Consider the following 16,055-nt stretch of genomic DNA (forward strand, 5'->3'; position numbering starts at 1 on the left):
CCTCACCTAGGGTTACCGCCCCCTAGGACCTAAGGTTACCACCCCTTAGGGCTTTTCACCTGCCTAACCGCAGCTAGGACTTTTCTAAAACACTCATTCAAACATTTTAGATCACACACTAACTTAACTTTGAATCCTTTGCCATTATCAAAACTAAGGTTCGATCGTCGGATGCTTCCCGCACCAACAATCTCCCCCTTTTTGATAATGGCAACCAAAATTCAATGTTAAGTAAAGGAAATTTGCTGTTATGTATAAGCATAAGACACAAGATAAGAGTGATAGCAAGATAAACATAGCTCCCCCTTAATACAAGCTCCCTTTAAAATATTTTCCTTAAATTTCTCTACTCTTTCTATTTTTATTTTTATTTATTTCTTTGAATTTCTCTACTCTCCCCCTTTGCCATATATCAAAAATGAGCTAGTTTTGAAAAAAACTTAATTTTTCAAGACAGAATTTAGCAGGAAACATTTTAACTTAGGCAAGGAGCAAGTGAAAGGTAACACTTTAGAATAGCAATATTTTTCAAAATTTTGTCAATTGATTTTGTTTGAAGTGATTTGCCAAGAGGAACTCTTTTTAACTTAGTGTGTTTTGGGAGTTTCCAAAATTTTCACAGAAAAAATTTTCAAACAAAAATTTAACTTCATAAATTTTCTGGAGAAAATATTCAGGTTTTTAAAGAAAATTTCCAAGGAAGATTTTCAACTTAAAAAAAAATTTCAAAGCTTTAAATAATTTTCTAAAAATTTTTAACTTGACGAATTTTCGAAAAGGTTTCAGCTTAAATAACTTTCTAACAAGAAAAAAAAATTTCAGAATAGAGGACACTTGAAAATTTGGAGAAAGTTTTTGAAAGAGTTGCGTTGAAATGAATTTCAAGAATACTTAAGGCAAAGGAGAAGCGATAACCTTATTTTTTTAATAGCTTGCCATTTTATTTTAGTAAGGTATCAGAGCCCTAAAGTCCAAGCATGAGTAAAGATTTGTTTTGATCAGGTATCAGATCCCTTAAGTACAGACATGCTTAAACCTATTATTTCCTTCACCAACTGTCTAACCGTTTAGCTACTTGCTGATTGCCTAGAGGGCAACAGTGTTCACTTGGTTAGTCAAGTCAAGTCAATTGATCCAGTTAGATTTGACTAAGGCTGGAAGACTTGATTTGATTACTTTTAGTCACGTATTTAACGCTCAGACTCATATTGATGCACAGAAATAAGCATTCTCGAGTCCAGGCTGTACCCTATGCATCTCACACCGTTCTATGTTTTACAAACACAATCAAGGTAAACCTAGGTGTTTGTGAGATGCTCTGGCTGAGTCCTGGGGGAACATTATTTCTAGGGGGAAATCCTAGGCTAAATCCAACTTTTGAAAGTCTAGTAAAGTAGGGATTTTAAAAAAGAATTTTGCCTAGAATTTTGAAAATGTTATGAAAAACCAAAAAGCATTAAAAGGACTGAATTGAAAGTATCTATTCTACCCAGCATATTCCTATTTGACTTCTCAGTGTACTGAACTCAAGTTCAGGTAAGGGTTTTGTAAAGATGTCAGCTAAGTTTGATTTTGACTCAACATAGTTGAGTACAATGTCACCCTTAGCTACATGATCCCTTACAAAGTGGTGTTTTACTTCTATATGCTTAGTCCAATTGAGTGATGAATTGAGTTTTTTGTTAGATTTATTGTACTTATGTTATTGATTGAGATTTTTATTTTTTGATATTCAAGTTGATAGTCTTTAAGGGTATGCATCATCCATAGTAATTGAGATGTGCATTCACCTAGTGCTATATATTCAGCTTCAGTGGTAGATAAGGCAACACAGTGTTGCTTTCTACTTGACCAACTTACTAGGCAGTGTCCTAAAAATTGACAACTGTCACTTGTGCTTTTTCTATCTAGCTTGCACCCGGCATAGTCAGAGTCAGAGTAGCCGGTTAGATCAAGGGTGCAAGATCTAGGGTACCAAAGTCCTACGTTTAGGGTTCCCTTAACATACCTAAGGATTCTTTTTACTAGGGTTAAGTGAGACTCTTTTGCACAAGATTGGTATCTTGCGCACATACCTACTGCAAAGATGATGTCTGGTCGACTTGCAGTTAGGTACAGTAGACTTCCTATTGCACTTCGATAGTATTTCAAGTCTACTGGTTTACCTTCTAAGTCTGAGTCAATTTTAACATTAGTAGCCATTGGTGTATTAATGATTTTTGAGTTTTCCATTCCAAATTTACTAATTAATTCCTTAGCATATTTGGTTTGATAAATATAAATTCCATCTTTGGTTTGCTTAATTTGTAACCCTAAAAAGAAATTAAGTTCACCCACTAGACTTATTTCAAATTCATTTTCCATTAGTTTGGTAAATTCTTTTAGAAATTTTGAGTTGGTTGATCCAAAAATAATATCGTCAACGTAAATTTGGGCTATAAAGATGTCGCTTTCAAAGGTTTTTACAAAAAGGGTTGGATCTATTTGACCTTGGTTGAACCCTTTTGATATTAGATAGTTGGATAGTCGTTCATACCAAGCTCTAGGTGCTTGTTTTATTCCGTACAGGGCCATTTTTAATCTGAAGACATAATTTGGATGTCCTATGTCCTCAAATCCTGGGGGTTGGCCTACGTATACTTCTTTTTTTATGAATCCGTTTAAGAATGCGGATTTTACATCCATTTGAAATAGCTTGAATCCTTTGTGTGCTGTATAAGCCAATAGCATCCTGATGGATTCAAGTCTTGCTACAGGAGCATAGGTCTCATCATAGTCTAGCCCTTCTATTTGATTGAACTCTTTGGCTACTAACCTGGCTTTATTTCTTACTATTTCACCTTGATCATTTAATTTGTTTCTAAAAACCCATTTAGTGTCAATTATGGTTTTGTTAATGGGTTTAGGCACTAATTCCCATACTTGATTTCTTTCAAATTGGGACAATTCTTCTTGCATTGCTATAGTCCAATCTGGGTCTGGTAGGGCTTCTTCTATGGTTTTGGGTTCAATTTTTGAAATTAGGGCTATTTGACTCTGGTTTCTATAGGATGACCTAGTTCTTACTCCTACAGTTGGATCACCCAAGACTTGGTCAGATGGGTGATTTGTGCTTGTTCTGGTTGGTCGTATGTCATTTGAATTAGTGATTTGTTCTTCAGATTCAATAGGTTCAGGTTGAGTTTCGTCATCTTCTCTGTTTATTGGATTAGCATTTTCTGTATCTTCAGTTTCATCTATAGTGTCTTCATCAAATTTTATATTTGTTGTTTCTTCTACTTTTAGGGTATTCTTGTTATATACTCTATATGCTCTACTAGTGGTGGAGTACCCTAAAAATATTCCTGGGGTTGTTTTTGATGTAAATTTTCCTAAGTAGTCTTTAGTGTTTAAAATAAAGACTTTACACCCAAATACTTTTAAATAGTTTAAGTTAGGAATTTTATTATAATAAATTTCATAGGGGGTTTTATTTTGAAATTTGTTAATTAAGATCCTATTTTGAATGTAGCATGTTGTACTAACTGCTTCAGCCCAGAATTGATTAGATAGATTATATTCGTTTAACATGGTTCTAGCAGCTTCTTATAAGGTTCTGTTTTTACGTTCTACTAAACCATTTTGTTGGGGGGTTCTAGGGCAGGAGTATTCATGTTTGTACCCATTTATCTCACAAAATTCAGTGAAGTTATGATTCTCAAATTCTCCTCCATGATCACTCCTTATCCTTTTAATTTTAGTATCTTTTTCATTTTCTATTAATTTGCAAAAATTACTAAATTTTTAAAAGGTTTCATCTTTTGTTTTTAGAAATTTTACCCAGGTGAACCTGGAGTAGTCATCAATTATAACTAAGCAATACTGGTTCTTGCTTAGTGACTTGACTCCATGTGAATCAAATAGATCTAGGTGAAGGAGCTCAAGTAGATGGGTAGTTCTAACCGTATTGGTTGACTTGTGGGTGGACTTGGTTTGTTTTCCTTGTTGACATGCATTACAGATTGAGTTTTCAATAACTTTTAATTTGGGCATTCCTCTAACTAGTCCATTTTGACTCATTTTTTAAATGAGTCTTGTGTGCGTGTGACCGAGTCTTCTGTGCCATAACTCAGTTTCCTCTTGTTGTGTTAGAAAACACTTTATTGAGGATGATGGTAGATAGACGGTGTAGACATTATCTTTTCTAGTGCCCTTAAGTATAATTTTTGGATTATCGACATGTTTGACTATACATTCAGACTTGGTAAAATTGACTGAATAACCAGTATCGCATAGTTGACTTATACTTAATAAATTGAAATTAAAATTTTCAACTAATAGTACTTTTCGAATAATAAAATCAGAATTAAGTTCGATATTACCTTTTCCGATTACTTTCAGTTTTCCATCGTTGCCGAATGCAACTGATCCTAGGTTCTTTAGTTTTAACTTAGTGAACTTCAACCGATCTCCAGTCATATGTCTGGAACATCCACTGTCCAACACTCATTGATCCAATTCCTACACATAAAGTAGTTGATGGATCAAAAGACAGTTTGATTGAGGTAAGTCCCAAATTTTGCATCTTACCTAATCTGAGTTAATTCTATGGGGGTTTGTTTGGTGATTTGATGTTTAATTGAGAAATATTTAAATTAATTCAATTTTGAAAATGTTTGAGTTAATGTGATTTTAAAAATATTTAATTTGCTTAGTCATCTCACCCGATCTATGTTTTCAATCAGGGTATCCTATTATTCTGTGAGATGAATTAGTTCAATTTATAGGGTTTTGTTTAACTTTATGTTAGATTCGGGTTTAGCTTTGGGTTCAACAAGTAAGCGTTCTTTGGATAAACTTCTGGGCTATGGTGAGTCACAAGGAGCTCATTAAAGTAACCATGCCTTCGAGGTTTCCCAAATAGTCCTACCCATTGAGCTTAATACTAAACCTTGGTCTAACTAGCTAGGATCCATTTAAGGGTAGCTTCGGTTAGTTCCACTTAGCCAAATGCACCAGGTCGAAGCCATATCTTCCTATACAAGCGATGCCCAAGTTTTCCCAACGTACTATCATCCAAAAACTTCACCAGTACTGTGCTTCAAGTTAAAATTTAACCCTTTTTAATCTATCCTTATTTACCCATCCGGGTAATCTACTCTAGTTTACCCATTTCGGGTAGATTAAGTTTGGTTACCCTGTCGGGTAAATAGATTTCGGAGTTGCCAGCTATTCTGGACCCTCCTTCTATTCGATTTTTGAGTTTTGAATTTTAGATTAATTTCGAATTTTGAATTTTGAGTTATAGATTAATTTCGAATTTTGAATTTTGAATTTTGGATTAATTTTGAATTTTGAATTTTGAGTTTTAGATTAATTTTGAATTTTTATTTAGATTAATTTCGAATTTTGAATTTTGAGTTTTAGATTAATTTCGAATTTTGAATTTTGAGTTTTAGATTAATTTCGAATTTTTAATTTTGAGTTTTAGATTAATTTCGAATTTTTGAATTTTAGATTTATTTTGAATTTTGAATTTTGAATTTTAGATTTATTTTGAATTTTGAATTTTAGATTTATTTTGAATTTTGAATTTTGAATTTTGGATTAATTTCGAATTTTGAATTTTGAATTTTAGATTAATTTCGAATTTTGAGTTTTAGATTAATTTCGAATTTTTAATTAGATTAATTTTGAATTTTGAGTTTTAGATTAATTTCGAATTTTTTATTTTGAGTTTTAGATTAATTTCGAATTTTGAATTTTGAGTTTTAGATTAATTTCGAATTTTTATTGTTTTAGCTCCCCCTGGATCATAGCCTCGATAAGGTTTATTGAGGTAATGTATTTGATCCTTAGGAACCCAATAATGTCCAAGTCCAACTTGATTGATCAGGTTGGACTTGGCAACCCATGCTTGGACCACTTTTCTATTTGGTTTGTTTATTAAGGATAGGTAAGATTTATATTTCTTTTTATATCCTAGTCCAGTTCGATTGTAGATTGCCCTTTGTGTTCCAAGAATCAAGTCAAGATTCTTGGATCCCAAGGAAAATCGTTCTAGGGTAGTTTTCAAATCCTTTACCTGACTTTTCAGATTGGAATTCTCTTCCTCAAGTTTTTGAACTTGAGTTGAGGTTCCAGTCTGAACTTGATCAGTTAAGGATTCGTTGTTTGGCATTTCTTTAAGGAGTGTTACCTCCTTTAGAAGCATTTTGATTCGAATCTTGGACTTAGCTACTTTATGCATTAAATAATTAATTAAGCTATATAAACGATTTTTACTTACAGAGAGGTTTAGTCCTTCGGAAATGGATGCGGATCCGTGGCTTCTCTCGGACTCGGTTTCTGATTCGTCCTCACTTCCGGATCCGTTGGTGTAGTCCCGGGCTGTCAAGGCGAGAAAGTTCGTCTGTTCTAGTTCTTCGTCGTCGGATTCCTCGGAAGAAGACTCGTCCCATGTTGCCTTCAATGCTTTCTTTCTTTTGGGTTTCTTTGGATCCTTCTGGTTCGGGCAATTTGCCTTGATGTGACCCTTCTGATTGCATCCGTAGCAGGTCACTTCGAATTTAACCTTCGAGCTGGGTTGGGCTTCTTTAGACTGAATGGCCTTTCTGAGATCCTTTTTGTTGAAGCCCTTCTTTTTGCAGAGCTTCTTTACTAAGTTGACTATTTCGATTGTAAGTTCATCGTCGTCTTCTGAATCTGGTTCTTCTTCTGACTCAGGTTCGGTTCTCCGCTTGATTTTTGACTCACCCGATCTCCCTGTTCCTGCAACCAAAGCCAACCCTTTCTCGGTCGGGCGTGCATTAGTCTGTTCATGAAGTTCGAGTTCTGCAAAAAGTTCATCTAGTTTAATGGTAGATAAGTCCTTGGAGACCTTGTAGGCATCTACCATGGATGCCCACAAGGTGTTCCTTGGAAAGGTGTTTAGAGAATACCTTAAGATGTCCCGGTTGTCTACCTTCTGTCCAATTGCATGAAGACCATTGAGCAGATCTTGAATCCGGGCATGGAGTTGGGCAGCTGTTTCACCTTCCTGCAATTTGATGTTAAATAATTTATTAAAAATTAGGTCTCTTTTACTTACTTTGGTGTCGGATGTCCGTTCATGAAGTTCAATTAGTTTCTCCCACAACTCTTTGGCACTGTTGAAGGGGCCGACGCGGTTGAGTTCTTCTTTTGATAGGCCACACTGGAGGGTGCAGGTTGCCTTGGCATTAGCTTCCACTTTCTTGATCAAAGATGCATCCCAGTCCTCGTACGGTAGTGGTTTGCCGGCGCTGTCAGATGGTCGTTCGAATCCGATTTTGACAATCATCCAGACTTCAAAGTGAGTCTGGAGATATGCCTCCATCCGACCTTTCCAGTACCCGAAGTCGTCTACGGTGAATAGCGGAGGGCGGGCAGTACTGTAGCCTTCTTGAAGGGTCATTTCAGTTTTACCTAAAGCGAAAAACAACCACAAAAAAAATGTCCCAGGACTTGGTCCTGGCTTAGTAGTGCGGTAGAAAAAAATGGATCACGAACTCGGGTGGTGTTGCACCAATTCCGAGAAAAATCGATTCGAGGGGAAAAGAATTAGAATATAGCTATGAGGCTAAATTCTAATCGACTCCGAAAAAAAATACCACGAAAAAATATTTTGAATGGTGGTTGCACTGATTCAAAATGACCCCGCTCTGATACCAATTGATGGATCGAAAGCGCTAGAGGGGGGGGGGGGTGAATAGCGCTCGTGGCTATTTTAACGATTTAAAACACAGAATAGAAACTCAGCGGAAAGTAAAATCAAACACACAGAGACGCAGGTGTTTTACTTCGTTCGGAGCCTATGGCGACTCATACTCGAAGACCCGCGGTCCTTGACCGCTTTCGGTGGGCAACAACTATATATCGGAAAGATTACAATTTGAATTACAATTAATGCAATAAGTAAACTAATACCGACAACAAAAGATCGAAGAGTCTGAGCTTCGGGTTGTCGACGTCGAGTAGTAGCACTTCAATGTCGTCTCGTTGGCAGCACTTCACAAAAGAAAGCTTAGAATGTCTTGTTCTTTGGCTGCACCCTCGACCCTCTTTTTATATGACATTCCGGGCGCCTGGAGTGCGACGTGGCCAACCAACCAGGATGCTCCACGTGGCGAAGTCGCGGCAGGGATAAAGTTTGGTCCCGGGCGCCCGGACCTGTTCCGGGCGCCCGAACCTCCGGGCGCCCGGATCCATCCCGGGCGCCCGGACCACCTTTTTCCAGCAGGTTAGTCCGAGCAAAATCCCCTGCAAGACAGTGTTAGAATCTGATAAAACACAGTAAGGAATAACTGACAGTCTTCGGACTGTCCGAGTCTGACTTCGGATTCCCAATCGGAAACCCTAGGTCGACCCGACGCCTACTGTTCCCTCTACGGGGAACGCGTCCTCACCTACTCCCCTCAGGAGAGATTACTTGATGTCAGTCCGGTCCTCCAGACCGACTGGACTTTTCGCCTAGGGTTACCACCCCCTAGGACCTAGGGTTACCGCCCCCTAGGGTTTTTCTCCACCTAGGGTTACCGCCCCCTAGGACCTAAGGTTACCGCCCCTTAGGGTTTTCCCTCACCTAGGGTTACCGCCCCCTAGGACCTAAGGTTACCACCCTTAGGGTTTTTCATCTGCCTAACCGCAGCTAGGACTTTCCTGAAACACTCATTCAAACATTTTAGATCACATACTAACTTAACTTTGAATCCTTTGCCATTATCAAAACTAAGGTTCGATCGTCGATGCTTCCCGCACCAACAGTAGCTGGGTAGATGAATTACCCAGCATTCTTTGGGCATACCGTACTACACCTCGAGAAGCTACAGGAATTACTCCCTTTCAATTAGTTTATGGAGGAGAAGCAATAATTCCCATTGAGGTGGGAGTAGAATCTAATAGAAGACAATTATATGATGAAGACAATGAGGGTCGACGACTCATGGAGCTAGACTTGATAGAGGAAGTTAGAGATAAAGCTGCTACTCGTCTCGCATCATATCGACAACGAATGAGGTAAAATTATAACAAAAGAGTCATCCCCAGATTTTTCCAAGTAGGAGATCTAGTATGGAAGCGTGTCAAACCTGTCGGGGATGTCAGTAAGTTGGCACCACAATGGGGAGGACCTTACAAAGTGGTGGAAAAGCTCGCATCAGGTTCATATTATCTCCAGGATACTGAAGGAAGAATTCTTGAACGACCTTGGAGTGCAAATCATTTACAACCTTACCGAACCTGACAAGATCATATCACTCAAAAATACGTCTGAAGGAACAAATCGTAATTATTTGAAGTAAGTTCCCAGCAAACTGAGGACAAGTATGCTTACGGTTTATGTACTCTATTTCTTTTAATAAATACAATACGAGACCAACACCGCCAAAGAAATAAATATGGTTCACACAGATTGAGAAGTATCAGCAGAACTTTTATAAAGCTGAACGATCAATAGTGGAGAATACTAAAGACCTATTTAACTACCCCAAGAAAAACCCAGAAGTTTTAAAACTATTACAAGGTTAGTGCGAACATTATAATTTTATATAAGAACCTAGTCGATCGGGAAATCTCATGAAGTAACTCAGACGGGTCTTCATGGGAGGAACCGAAGACTTTAAACTATCACAGAACATAGTCGATCGGGAAATCTCATGAAGTAACTCGGACGGGTCTTCATGGGAGGAACCGGAGACTTTAAACTATCACAGAACCTAGTCGATCGGGAAATCTCATGAAGTAACTCAGACGGGTCTTCATAGGAGGAACCGGAGACTTTAAACTATCACAGAACATAGTCGATCGGGAAATCTCATGAAGTAACTCGGACGGGTCTTCATGGGAGGAACCAGAGACTTTAAACTATCACAGAACATAGTCAATCGGGAAATCTCATGAAGTAACTCGGACGGGTCTTCATGGGAGGAACCGGAGACTTTAAACTATCACAGAACCTAGTCGATCGGGAAATCTCATGAAGTAACTCAGACGGGTCTTCATAGGAGGAACCGAAGACTTTAAACTATCACAGAACATAGTCGATCGGGAAATCTCATGAAGTAACTCAGACGGGTCTTCATGAGAGGAACCGGAGACTTTAAACTATCACAGAACCTAGTCGATCGGGAAATCTTATGAAGTAACTCGGACGGGTCTTCATGGGAGGAACCGGAGACTTTAAACTATCACAGAACATAGTCGATCGGGAAATCTCATGAAGTAACTCGGACGGGTCTTCATGGGAGGAACCGTAAACTTTAAACTATCATAAAACCTAGTCGATCGGGAAATCTCATGAAGTAACTCGGACGGGTCTTCATGGGAGGAACCGGATAATTTGAACTATCACAAAACCTAGTCGATCGGGAAATCTCATGAAGTAACTCGGACGGGTCTTCATGGGAGGAACTGGAGACTTTAAACTATCACAGAACCTAGTCGATCAGGAAATCTCATGAAGTAACTCGGACGGATCTTCATGGGAGGAACCGGAGACTTTAAACTATCACAGAACCTAGTCGATCGGGAAATCTCATGAAGTAACTCGGACGGTTCTTCCTCGAAGGCTTTAAACTATCACAAAGCCTAATCGACCAGGATTATATTGGCATGGTAAATGCAAAGTTATATGGATTTATTCACAAAAATCGACTGACATTTTATACTAAATCAGAAGTTAGCGTTCAAGGAGGAATCTATACATATGTCACATTTTCTATCTGGAGGCCCATTCACATGGAAATCTTTATTTAAAATCGCCCGGAGTATTATACTCAGCTCGGAACTCAGGAGTTTTATACAGTGCCTTATATAAAATCGCTTGGGATTATTCATTCTTTTGAAATATGAAGCATACTAGCCACATTTTATTTGAGTGAAGCATAGAAAGATTACGAAAAATTCTACTGCTTAAAGCTATATGGTTGTGAAAGATATTATCTGCAAAGGAGTTTCCTAAAACAGGGTTTAACTTCAAAAAGTAAGCCAGGAATTCTTGAATAAAACTTATATTCAATACCCGGAAGCATTTCAAAGGAGGCATTTTTAAACTAGCACAAAGGAGAAACAGGTAAGTATCAAAAATTTCCTATATATCGCAATTACTTAATTATCAAGTTTTTTGTTATAGTTCTTCACTACCAGTTTTTCCATTACAAGTCTTTTCATTGCCAATCTTTTTGGATACATAGACATGATTAATTAAAAGGACCTTTTAAATCTGCGGGTAGCTCTTTGTTAAGTCTGCGACGGTTTATGAAAGAAGAGGGAGGTTCCTTAGGTAGATAACCACCCTCTCTCAATTGTTGGAGGATTTCCGACACAGAATGATTTAGAGAACCCACCATCCTACGGACAAATTCTTTGGCAAATGTCGGAGACTTTAGATAAGCTAGACGCCACTCTTCCCATCGGCTCTTCTCCTGCTCCTTATAACTCTGAAAATCAGCTTGTAGTTTAGTGTTATGATCTTTTAAAGCATCTTTCTCCAATTTGAGTTGTTCCAATTCCTTTTGGAGCAGTGACAACTCAACATCTTGAGCTTTTCTTTGCTCTTGTTTCTGCAGGATAGCGAAATCATGAGAGGCTAGGTCTTGAGCTTGTTCAGAAAGACATACATTATGAAGCTTCTCTACTTTCTCTAAAATAAGACTTTTATGAGAAGCGTCTGAGAGAGCTTTTTCCTTTAAAGCAATTTCCAGTCGGAGACCAGAGTGTAATCGATCCACCTATAACTCCAAAGTTCTCCATGTAAGCTCTTTGTCTTTCAATAATTGTTGTGATTCCTCTAATTCCTGTCTCAAAACCCCTAATTGTTGATCTTGCAAGGACACTTTTTCTTGCAGCTGAGTCAGGTCATTATTAGAAGGAGGTAAAGTAGCCTTCAATGTCTCTAGTTGAGCTTTCAACTTAGTGTTCTCCCGGTCCCGAGCCATAAGTAGCTGGTCGATGTGTAGACTCGAGGCAAGGAACTAAACAAAATAATGATATAGTTAAAGATAAGAATACGAAGTTAACAACATGTAACCAAGAATACTTACAGCTACTGCTTGACGACTATGGTGGTCGGCACGATTTGAGAGACTAATGCCCCTTAGTTGTGCTTGGCTTTGAAACCAAGATTCAGCTAATAGGCCCTGTAATTGTAGAGAGCCATAACTAGGCGGATCAGAGGATTGTCCCATTTGGGAAGGTAGACCCACAACTTGTTTGAATAAAGACGGGGAAACGGAAGAAGAAGGAGGCAGGGAAGAAGAAGATGCAATGGAAGGGAAAGAAGTAGTAGAAACAAGAGCAGCAGAAGAAGAACTAGATGGAATAGAAGGTGGCAATGCAAAGGATACTGACTCAGTCGTGGGAACGGAAATTGCTGAAGGCCCGGCACTAGGAGAAGATCTCCGGCAAGGTGTTCGTTTCTCCCGTGGCCCAGAAGCCAAAGGAGGCAAGGCCAATGCAAGAGGTGTAGAAGACATAGAAGGGACAATGGCCATCTCAAAAGCAGAGGCAGAAGTAGAAGGAGCTGAAATAATAGCACAAGAAGAGGGGATGAGTAGACCAGGTCTCATCATCCTAAGAGTAGGATTAGAGATAATATGGGTTGGGGACATTGGTGCCTTACCTCTCTCAAGAGAAACAGGTGCCGGAACAAGAGGAGTTTGCATGAAAGTACCAAACATATCACCAAAGGGTACATTCTTGGTAAGCCTTGGCTTTTTGATTACAGTAACGAAAGGCTGTTCTTCTTCCTCTTCCATGTCTGCGACAACCTCTTCTTGTCGCTCTTCTTCAGATAGCAAGCCCAAGGTGGAGAAATTAGGATTAGCTCGGCAACCTCTGCAACCACTCTTCTCCAAGATTATTAACAAAGGACTTAGTCATAGTAGGATTCTTGTACATAAAAGCTGGAAGAAGAGCATCAGCTGAAACACAGGAATTAAACACCATTATAAAAGAGAAATACTAATCAGTAAATATAGAGCGAAATGTTTATACGTACCAAAAGAACCATCCAAGGGAGTGTCAATATTGCCTATCCCAAAAGGAAACATCAAACCCTCCACAATTAAATGCGGCAAGCTGAATTTTGCTCCCCTCAATTTAGATAAAGCAAAGGCAAGAGAGGGATCATTAAGGAGATTATGGGTACTGAGAACTGGGGGTAAATCGCATATCCATTGGATAGGAAAAGGAGGAGGAGAAGGAAGACGTATACGAAAAAAATTATGGCGCCATTCCCCTTGAGGGGGAATGTGGTTAAACAAAATAGCCTTAGGGCGAGATTGAAACTTGAAAACACCCATATCTATCTAGCGCGGAACGAAGAAGTGATGAAAAAGACGAGGGGATAAAGGAAAGTCTAGCAGCTTAGATACTCCAATAAAACCCATGAGAATAGAAAAAGACTGAGGAATAAGTTGGTTGAGGGGAATGTTGAAGTATGCACTAACATCAGAAAAAAAGGAATGGAGGGGGAATCAGAAACCTTGTAGAACTTGGTCCCGGAAGATGAATATACACCCTAAAGGAGGTAGATGTGGACTATCTAGCGGAGTAGGGCGGGCTATATAAGAAGGAAAACCATAAGTCGCCTTCAAATCCACCTCTTCTGTCTCCGTAAGATCAGAAGCACACGAAAGGAACCATGCAGGAGGGGAAGTTGCCATGATGAAACAGTGGAAAGAAGATGAATCGAGGGAGATGAAGAAAAAAGTGGGAAAGTGAGAGAGAACTTCTTAAAACCCTTGTTTTCCTTTCGGTCCTGTGCTAAAACCCCCAATAAAGATAGCAGAAGAAACAGGAAAAGAAAAAATACTCGAAACTCCAATCGTCATAAATGAGCGATGTCATTAAAGGATAAAATCAAATCCTAGAAAAAATAGGTTGAGTTAAGTAATCTTCCTCGAAAATTATGAAAAGTTTCCCTAGGTATAATTTTAATCCTTAAGAGAGTCCGACGAATATAAGAAAAATTGGTCAGGTACTATAAGTTCGGATCATTTGTCTAATAAAACAACAAACCCAAATGAGCATAATAGACCAGGCAAGAGTTATATAGGAGGCATTAGTCGATAGACAGAACTTGGTTAGAGGATACCGGACGAGATTCATAAATGTGAATATGAATCGGTCAGTCATAATAGATCGGCCGAGATAAATGCTATTCAAATATGTCGACCAAAGGCTTATCATGGTAAGTCAAATGACATGCACTATAATAAAACCATATGAAATTTGGTTAATATATAAGATGACATACATAAATATGAGTGTAAATCAATCGAGTAGAACAAATCGACCGATATTGAGAATATTTCAATAGAACTGTACTAGATTGAACGGGACACAATTAACCTATAAAGTATTGGGCGGTATTTGTCAGCATTGATATATACTGTCTGGTCATGATGAAACGGTTTAAACAGATAAACATAATAATATGTTGGGTGAGGGTTTATGATAACCAGCCAAGTGACATTCAACATATTCAAACAAAACAGACGAGCGTCATACGAAAGAGCAAATTTAACAATGAGAAGGGATAATCAACTGTACATGAGTCCACCAGACTGTCATCACAGAGTCCCGGTCCCCTTTACAGGGATTCGAATTTAGGTAAGAAAAGAAAGTCATACTAAGGTCAGCTGAGGAAATAGATCAGGAGGTCTCTCCTCAATAAGTTTGCGACGATTTAGGAAGTTGGGAGGGGGATCACGAGATAAGTAGTTTTCCTCTTGCAATTGTTGAACCGCCCCTTTAGCTCCCGCAGTAAAGGTTGCTAAGATTGACTTCACGATCGGCCTATTGAATTCAGTGGATTCAATCATGGTGGTGGCCCTTTCTTTGTAGCGAGTATCCTCGTTCGCCTTGTAGACCACCAAAGTTATCTGGGAAGTCTTCAGTTCGTCTTCTTTGATAGAGACCTCAGTTTTAGCTGAATTTAAGGAGGTGTTCAAAGAAGTTATTTCATCATCCTTCAGCTGTAAGGCTTTAAGCTTTTCAGCCAACTCCGATTCATAATCAGCCTTTAATTTGCCAATCTTGGAAGTTAATTCTTGGTTAAGATCCGTGGCTGATTTGAACTGTGTCTGAAGACTCTCAATTTGGGCTTCAAGTTGTTTCTGGGAAGCTGCAGAAAATGGGGCAGAAGATAACTCGGTAACTTGCTGTTTCAGCTTGCCGTTCTCAAGTCTCAGCTTTTTGTTCTCATTATATAAATTATGCATCAGCCAAGACAAGCTCATATTTTCTATCCATAGCTAGAAATATGATAAAGGGTTATAACATAATCACTGGGGAATAAAAGGTAAATGTTAACAAACATACCTGATTCTCGTTATGGGAAAAATGGTCAATTGTTTCTGGGGTGTTAAGTTCTTTAAACATGGGACAAACTTTATCCCAAGCATTAGCAAAAGAACCTCCTAATAATATGGGGAGGACGGGAATGGTGGAAGAACCCACGGAAAAGGAGGAAGTAGGAATAGAAGGAGGAACAAAAACTAAATAAGAAGAAGGTGTGGAAGGTAAGGATCCGAGCTCGGGAATAGACAATGGAAAGGTAAAAGAAACATCACCAGGGGCGCCAGTGCTGGAAGAGGGTGAGGCAGAGAAAGTGAGAGAAGGATAGAGCTCAGCCAAAGTAGGTTCATGGGAAGGAAGGTCGGTAGGAACAAAACCCTCCGAGATAAGTTCGTCGGCTGGAAGGATAAGTCTCCTTTTGGGAGGAGGAGCCCGGGTGAGTTTGCGCTCAGGGCGTTTGCCGATAGTAACTTCAGCTACTGATTTACCAGAACTCCCAGGAGACGTGAGTTCAATAATAGGGAGAGGGGCGGCTGATGAGGTAGCAGTAGCCACTGCTGAAGCCACAACGGACAAAGAAGCAACAGGGATTTCTACGGGAAGACCTTCAGGAGCCTCAAGAACTCCCGAAGAGCTGGGTACCTTAGCTAAAGGAGCCGGTTCTTCGATTGAAGGTGGCGAAGTAATAGCAGCCAGAAGCTCTTTTTCTTTGGCGCGAATTGCGTCCTCCTCCAGACGTAGTTCTTCATCGATCAAAG

Source organism: Zingiber officinale, chromosome 11B (genome assembly GCF_018446385.1).
Source record: "Zingiber officinale cultivar Zhangliang chromosome 11B, Zo_v1.1, whole genome shotgun sequence".
NCBI lineage: Eukaryota > Viridiplantae > Streptophyta > Magnoliopsida > Zingiberales > Zingiberaceae > Zingiber > Zingiber officinale.